Raw genomic sequence first — 7,959 nt, 5'->3', positions numbered from 1 at the left:
CTTTACGTGCTAGACAGTTTCTTGTATTTAAATTCTACTGCAAAATGAGAAGTAGAGATGCAGCCGCATGAGTCATCATTCTTGCTTTTATTAACTTGAAACTCATCACGAAAATTGTTACCATCTGAAGTGTTAGGAAATTTACTTAGTCGCATTTTGAAATTACGCAAATGTTTGGGAGGTTGGAATTCAACAACGCAAACCTCTTTGCAGAAATGTTATCACGCGGTCACGGGAAGAGGTAATAACTAAAAAATTCGCTTACAAAAAATCATGTGCTCACAGAACATAGGCCCGTCATAAAAACAATATCGGCGTTCATCATTACGAGAGGCGCACTAGGTGGCGAAAATGCATGTGAAGGAGTTCCTGAACGGCTGGTACCAGTAGACAACATAAAAGTTTTTCTTTCACCTGCCGTCTAGCAGGGAGAATGTTCGTGAAGCATCGGGACTCTCGTGTTGAAAAAAGCTCTAATTGAAGGTTATAACAGCGCAGGATCGAGTACACACTATTCATACTGCTGTGCCAAGCGTTGAGACTTGGGCTAGCACTTAAGCCAGTGATCCACCAGGTACATTAACTAGTACTTGCGGGAATAGGAGAGATAGAAGAAAGGTTTATTTTAAATTATTTACTTTGGTCGCAGATACTAAAGCCGACTCCTACCAGGAACAGTGGAAATATCTGAGGTCACATCAGGCCACACCAGCCTTCCCACTGTATCATTGTGTCCACTTTTAATGCACTCGTCTTCCCTAGGGGGCCAGATAATTGAATACCGTGTCTGTATCTCGGCCAATCATATTCGCCGAGCCCTTTTTCAGCTAGTGAGGTCTCACTGACGGCGAGCTTGCAGCAACCCTTCACGGTTGTTACCGCGTCTACAAAATCTAGGGGCCTTTGTCACATTGAAGAGAGCTTCGTTGTTGTCCCGTCAACAGTACGCGCCAATCGGCGTCGACGCGTTGACCGACGCTGATGAAGGAGGGGTGCATCGTCGCAAGCACCTAAGGAATGCCTTTTGCCGTGTTGAGCAGTAACAGCATGTAATGCAAGAAGCCGCGCATCAAATAATAAAACAGCTTTAGATAGTTTAAGCGAGCATCATGACAACTAATTGAGTGAGACGTGTCACTTGAAAGCGGATTTCCTAAAAATTTTATTGGTGCAGGATGGCTTTAGTTATTGTCCACTTCTGCAAGTCTTCATATGTCCTGGGCTATTTAGCAAGCATCCTGCAACCTGCAAAAAGAAGCACATGCTCAGAGCTAAAATTTTAAAGATTTATTATATTTTGTCATGAAACTATATTACTTGCAGTTCGCATTTGAAATAAACAAGTGACAAATAAATAACTAGGAAAATTGTTGCGCTGAATAACACTCACATTGTTAGTTTCAGTTGAGAAACATAATGTTCCAGAAAGTGTACGGGAATAGAGCGCTGGCGTTAGCGGAATTTATAAAAGGACAGCAAGCGTAATGCGAATATGTGGGTTCATATTGTTGTTGTACCCTCAAAACATCCTACAACAACGCCAACAATATGAAACCTCGTCTTCGCATTACACATAAAACGCTTGTAGGTGTCCTGTCCTAAACATTGTTTTTGGTCCACTTTCGCTGTCATTTGTTTGTTATTTGTGTACTTCTGTTCGGAGCTTTAAATGATTTCCCCTATGGTGTACTTCGCGTCAGTGTGTGGTGGCTTCAAATATCATGACAGCGGGCTGCCAAGTGCAGTGGGTTCTTGTTCATATCGTCTCTCATTCATATCAAACTCCTCTCTCTGTCACTCTCTCTCTCTCTCTGTATATATATATATATATATATATATATATATATATATATATATATATATATATATATATATATATATATATATATATATATATATATATATAGAGAGAGAGAGAGAGAGAGAGAAAGAGAGCGAGAGAAAGAGAGAAAGAGAGAGAGAGGAGTTCCTGCTAATTTTATCCCGATATTAAAAATATTCCCATGCACTCTAAGATGCCGCCACCAAATCCATGTTACTCCCTTTTGTATCTGTGTTGTCACGCTGTCTTTTGTATTTTGCCTAACTTGATGATTAGTCAAGATTAAGTGGCCGGCGTCTGAACCAACGAAGCAAAGCAACAAATTCTATGAGAAATGTTGCAGAGCGGTTGCAAACTGTCCGAATAAACACTTTCTCTCTTTCTATCTATTAGGTATTGATATTAGGTATTAGGTGTCAGCTTAGTGCGGAAGCCCGGGAAACACAAAAAGAAAGAACACCACGCAATATGCCCGCTTACGCGTCTTCATAGCAGTTGACCATCCTTTGTCAATGTATCTCACTTTGAGAAAGGCTACCAGAAGGTAGCGTTTCTTCAAAACTTCAGCTACCTGTAGGTAAGCCAAGTTTTTTGTCAGTTACGTGAAATAAAGATGGCCGGAAACGAGCAATGTACACCCATGTGCGCCGGCCCTTCCTTTGCACGCTTAGATGGTAGGCCTTGTAAACAGTAACAGATGAGCCGACATCTCCAATATCCGACCTTTGACTTTACACGGATGTATGATTCACAAGTATTTCTTGTCTCATAAACAGTTACCACTTCCTATGAGGGTTGAAGTTGTTGATAAATAATGTATCGAATCATATGCTGCTACATATGTCCTGGCGTTTTTTTTTTTTTCAGAATGCGCAAGTAATGCTTCCAGATAATTTTCTGTATTTCGAGGAGGCAAAATCCACAACCTTTGGCGGTGTCGCTTTGATTATTGATGCACTACTGCGTGATGTTATGTCCGTAGCATTCGCTGCACGTTCATGGCGCATTTTTGCCGTCGTTCTCGCCGTGGCGGTCAGTCTGATATTTCTCATAAATTCAAAGCCTGTTAAGAGCATTGCCGTGCGGCGGGGGTATGTGCGAGTGGAAGTAGCCGAGGGGGAGGTTCAATCTTGTGTGCGCAAGGGACAAAAGTGTGGAGGAAGCGTGCCGGCTTCCGTCACCCATGAGGTACAGGGGCAAGGGAAGGAAGGATGCGTAATTGGATGGGATTGTTGGGGCGCTATAAGGTAAAACTATTCCAAACTATTCTATTCCATTACTGCTGTCACCCCTCCACGATTGGTCAAAACTTTTTTTTGACCACCCCCACTTCACCTGTCTGTCACGCGATATCACCAAAACCGCGATACCTCCCCATATGATGTGATGTGTACACACTGATTATCCATGATTTGACAGAAAAAAAAAAAACAGTTATTTGTGATTCGGCGCTTTTCGTCATTAGCGCCCGGCTATTGGTCAAAAGTTTTCGGGGTGCACCCACTGCGCCTGCCTGTAACGCGACGTCAAAAAACCGTGAAATCTCAAAGCGTCAAAATGACGCGTACGCATTAAATATGCATTAATACGCCGAACAAAATTGAATTTTCTTCTGAATAGCCGCAGGCTGCCGCGTCCCGAAAGGACTAAAAGATGGGTGCCGTCGATCGCTCAGGCGCTGGCTACACGCACCTGCCGGAGAGCATGGGTGTATTTGCGTATAATGAAACTTCTTGCGTGGCCGTGGAACATTTTTGAGCACTTTCGGCACGTTTACCACCTCTTTCTGCCAACTCTTCTTTGCTGAGGGCCAGTTATAGCGTCATTTAGAAATTTCCGTTGCACGCCGCCGTGATTTTCGACCAGCCACCGCAAGCTAAGTAAGAGAAAACCGACCAATCGCAGACGCCGGCACCACCCCCTTCGGCTGGTTATCAGTTTTCAGTGCACTGGCTGTGCCTCATCGAATCCCTCTCCCCTTGAGCGTTCTCCTCGCCTCTTGGCAGCCAATTAGATACGAAAAGCAGCTCACTGTATGAAATGTTATTCGTTTTTCAAGCAAATAAAAGTGACCTCCTATGAACCAGGAGAGGGTTTGATTGGTTTCTTCAGACAACCCTGCGGGTGACCGCGCGGTGCTTGCGTCGGTGTTGACGCAAATTTGACGTCAGGAGATTGGAACAGAAACTTATTGGAATAGTTCTGCGTTATCGGGCCCTTGTACATCGGCAGCGACTTTGCATGCCGCGTCCGCTCGCGGGCTTTATCGTCAATGCGATATGCGCTAGGGATAGAGTCTAGATGGGCCGACGGCTCATACCCTTGCATGTGCTGTGTTCTCGCCATTCTGTTTGCGTCAAGGCGTTGGGCAGCGCAAAGGTCACTTCGCTCGCTGTTCGTACCGCGCTATCCGATGTGAGCGTTTTGACAGAGGGTATCCTAAGTCTTCGAATAAGCGAATGTTCACATCTTTGTACGGCCCATAAAACTTCTCTTCTTACTAAGTATCAATCGCTCTACTAATTGGCTGTCGGAGCAGATGCTTCACCTTCCCGGTGAAACTGCGACTTTTTTAGTGAACCTTTTGCAATTGCGGTCAATGCTTGAACTCTAGAAAGTGCTTTTATATATGGACAAAAGTGTAACAATCAAAAAACTCACGTAAGTGCACCTGGTCGAGACGTCCGTATTGCGGGGCGTTCTCAGGGTGTTACTCCACGTTGTCAGAGCGCCCTGATTATTAAAAAGGCGGTACGCGAGAGATGCATTGTCAGTTTAGCTTAATATTTTACGCTACATATCATACACATTAAGGCTTACGTTTATTCATGGCAATATTTCACTCTATTGAGCTGTTGTGGCATATGCATTTGAAAGAATCAATTCAGAAATTTGACAACGGAACTGACCATAAGGGCGGTCTCGTGCCATTTCTTCCTGGGCTACTGCCATCTGGAGAAGCCCTGCAATGAGCATGCAGCATTAGTGCAACATTCAAGTCGTGTGTTAACCTCCTGTTCCGAATAGATTGTTTCTGATGTACTAATCTCATACATGTTAAGTGAGGAAGAATGTAAATTCCAGTGCCTTTAATTTGAGTATTATTATCTTTCATGATATTGTTGATTTGCGTGATTTCCTGCTGCTCAGTCATTCATATTTTATGAATTGCGTCCTCAATTTGCTCTATAGACTATCCTTGCAATCGCTAATGTGTCTGAAAATTATGCCTAGTTAACGGACAACATCAACAAATTACCGCTGCGCCTATGAATTATTAGTTTCGTCTGAAGATATTACAAACCACAGCACGAGATCAAAGACGAGCGCTCGTGAACAAAACGCAATTCCTCTAAGAAAGATAAAACTGCTAGAATGGAATATGTACACTCACCAAGAGCGAAGACGGCGCTCAACGCCACTTGGAGAAGGAGTGCAGACAGCTTGGCCATAGCGGCTGCATGGATGAAATAATGAGAACCGTCTTGTTAGTACGAAACCTGCTGTGTTCTAAATATGGTTGCACTAAGACGGGAGAATGAATACAGAAAAGCAAAGTGACTATGAAAAGCAACAGTTTGGTGACAGTTCGGGCGGTGTGGCGTCTAGAACTCTGTGAAGCTCAAGGACTAGCCATGACCAAATATTGGAAGTTTCGAATACGAATCGAATATAGCGCGTAAGCTATTTCTATTTGAAAAATGATTATTTTGTGTTTTGGAATTTTGAAATACATGGATTTCTTAACATAACACTGCTAAACTATTGCGACGGTTCTTCGTCTTCTAACTATATCATCCTAAACAATCAAGACTGAAATGATGGCAAATGTTTTCATAGGAATGCACAAAGCAAATGGACAATAGGCATTTCGTTCTTCATTTCATTGCGCAAGCTCACGGGCAAAACTGTGAGACTTTCTCGCAAATCATTATTTTGTGTTTTCGGAAGTATAGGCATGTAGCATTCGTATCTTTCACGCTGCGACCAGTAATGTATTTTACGTTTGTTTTGCACGGGCACATTTACTTTTCGTTAGAGTGCAGAAGTTGTCGAGCAGCTTTTTCTTTTTCACCACGACGCCTGTTCCTTTTTTTATAAGACGACCTTTTATATAGAGTTTTTTTTTCAGGTCAATCATATGCAGCAGCCAATAATTATTGAAAATCATTTTTGAAAAGACGTCTTGGGTATATTTCGGCTGTTTTGATGAAATGAAATGTTTTAAGGACTCACACTCTTTCATCCGATGCAGTGGAATATAAGCGGGAAACCAGGCCTGCGGATGGGGATTTGTTAATAATGTGCTCAAACATCTTCCATGACTAGGGTGTGAGAGATATCGGCCTGTAGTTAGACCTAAGTTTTTTACCACCTGGCTTATACAAAGGCAGGAATTTTGGTGTTTTCATTTAGTTGGTTCTTCAACAGATTCTAACGATTTCAGGAATATTATGGTAAGGTACTGAGCTGTCCATAGGGAGTATCTTACAAGGAAAGAATTCGGCATTCCATCTGAACCTGTACACTTTTTGTGTCGAGATTCAAGATCAGGTTTAATACACTATCAGAACTTACGATGTTGCGTAATTTATTAGTTTGCGTATCGCAACTAAGCTTTGGAACTACATATTTATCGAAGGTGAAAAGAGACTAGAAGTAAGAGGTAAAAACGTTAGAAACTACGGTGGGGTCGTTAGTAATAGCGTCGTTAATCTTGAAAGAGGCACTGCGCCTTGCACTAGGTGAGCGTCATGTCCAGAACCTGCGAGAATTTAAGTAGTAGAGGGAGCTGCACTGAAAAATAGAAATATTTAGCATTATTATTACTAGTACGAAGTTCCTCCTTGCGCTTTTTACAAAGGAACGCGAAGCGCTGAATTTGAATGCGGTGATTTATGTAGTCCATTGATACAATTTTTCCCCAATGATTCGAGCACTAAGCAGCTATACGAATATTTTATTTGCGTTACAGAGGCCTAAACACCGGTGGAAAAAAATATGATTTTCAAATGTCGAGCCTGCGCGAAAAAAGACGAACCGCAAATCCTTTTTGAAACGGAATATGTTCTATGATATCAACGCACTTACGGACAGGCCGGCAGCTTCTTTGATTCTGAACGCAAGACAGGCTCAGATGCAGCGTCTATCTTTAATGAGTCCGATCCAAAGTGGTTTGGTATATATACCAACTCGAGGAATTTCGAGAATGTTTTTTTTTTTCCTTTTGACCACAAAGGAAGCCTTCGCCTATGATAATGGTTATTATTACTATGAAATGAGCTGGGTTGACATTACTTTGAAAGAACTATTTAAAACGAGGTCTGTTAGCTCATTCATTTAGACGCATGATGCTACGTATGACTGACATACCTAGTTTTCAGCTTGCGACTTTGCGTCAGCGTTATTCTCATAGCAACGATAACATTTGAAGGCGATACAGAATTATTTTTTTAAAAGGCGTATGTTCACTGAATTCGTTGATTGTTATACACTATGCGCAGTTGGCTCCACCAGAACAAAGGCAGCTTCACGTACTTAATTAAAAATAGTTATCGTTGACTCTGCTTTCCACTTCGTAGTTTCATGTTTGCGGCTGCTTATGTGACCTTTAGAGTTACCTTGGCACGTGCCTATGTATGAATGCATGAAGAATATCGATTGCGCATGGTTGCTTTCGGATTCCGCGATGCCAGAACTAACGCCGTTTGCTGTCGCCCTTACACCACGGCCGCATGAAAACAGAGACGGAGTAAAATACTTTACCAGCTTTCCTCCAATAAGCAAGCACTTTGAGGAGGTTGGCATGTTAGGCCTGGTGCAAAGCATAGAATTTGGTTTTAAATATTGGATGCGCGCAGCTTCTACTAGATAGAAGATTACAGAACGCATTGTTGCTCTTTGTTAAGCTCGCATAAGGTTTATCACCTGGTTTCTTCTTAATAAACACAAATTAATGCTAAATAGAGGTGGGACTTTTTTTGCAAAGTCTATCATGTTGGCTGACGCACGCGTTCTCTTTTCAAACAGCAGCATGCCACTTCGTTCCAAATTTTAAAAAACTGAGCGATTGCCAATGTTGTTATAGCCGTTCTCGCAGTGTTACGTTCACAATAAAAAGGACGTTTACATTGTAG

General features: G+C 42.3%; 1 long non-coding RNA gene across 1 annotated transcript; it reads right to left on the bottom strand.

Moving 5' to 3' along the window:
- Nucleotides 1–1,143: 1,143 nt before the first annotated feature.
- On the bottom strand, nucleotides 1,144–7,008 carry LOC142582009 (uncharacterized). Its single transcript, XR_012828355.1, has 5 exons — nucleotides 6,914–7,008; nucleotides 5,217–5,279; nucleotides 4,732–4,785; nucleotides 4,484–4,555; nucleotides 1,144–1,245 (listed from the first exon to the last, which is right to left on the bottom strand). It is a non-coding gene; the product is annotated as an uncharacterized LOC142582009 (long non-coding RNA).
- Nucleotides 7,009–7,959: the final 951 nt, after the last annotated feature.

This window comes from Dermacentor variabilis, chromosome 5, assembly GCF_050947875.1.
Source record: "Dermacentor variabilis isolate Ectoservices chromosome 5, ASM5094787v1, whole genome shotgun sequence".
Taxonomy (NCBI): domain Eukaryota; kingdom Metazoa; phylum Arthropoda; class Arachnida; order Ixodida; family Ixodidae; genus Dermacentor; species Dermacentor variabilis.
This window is presented reverse-complemented; position numbering and strand designations above follow the sequence as displayed.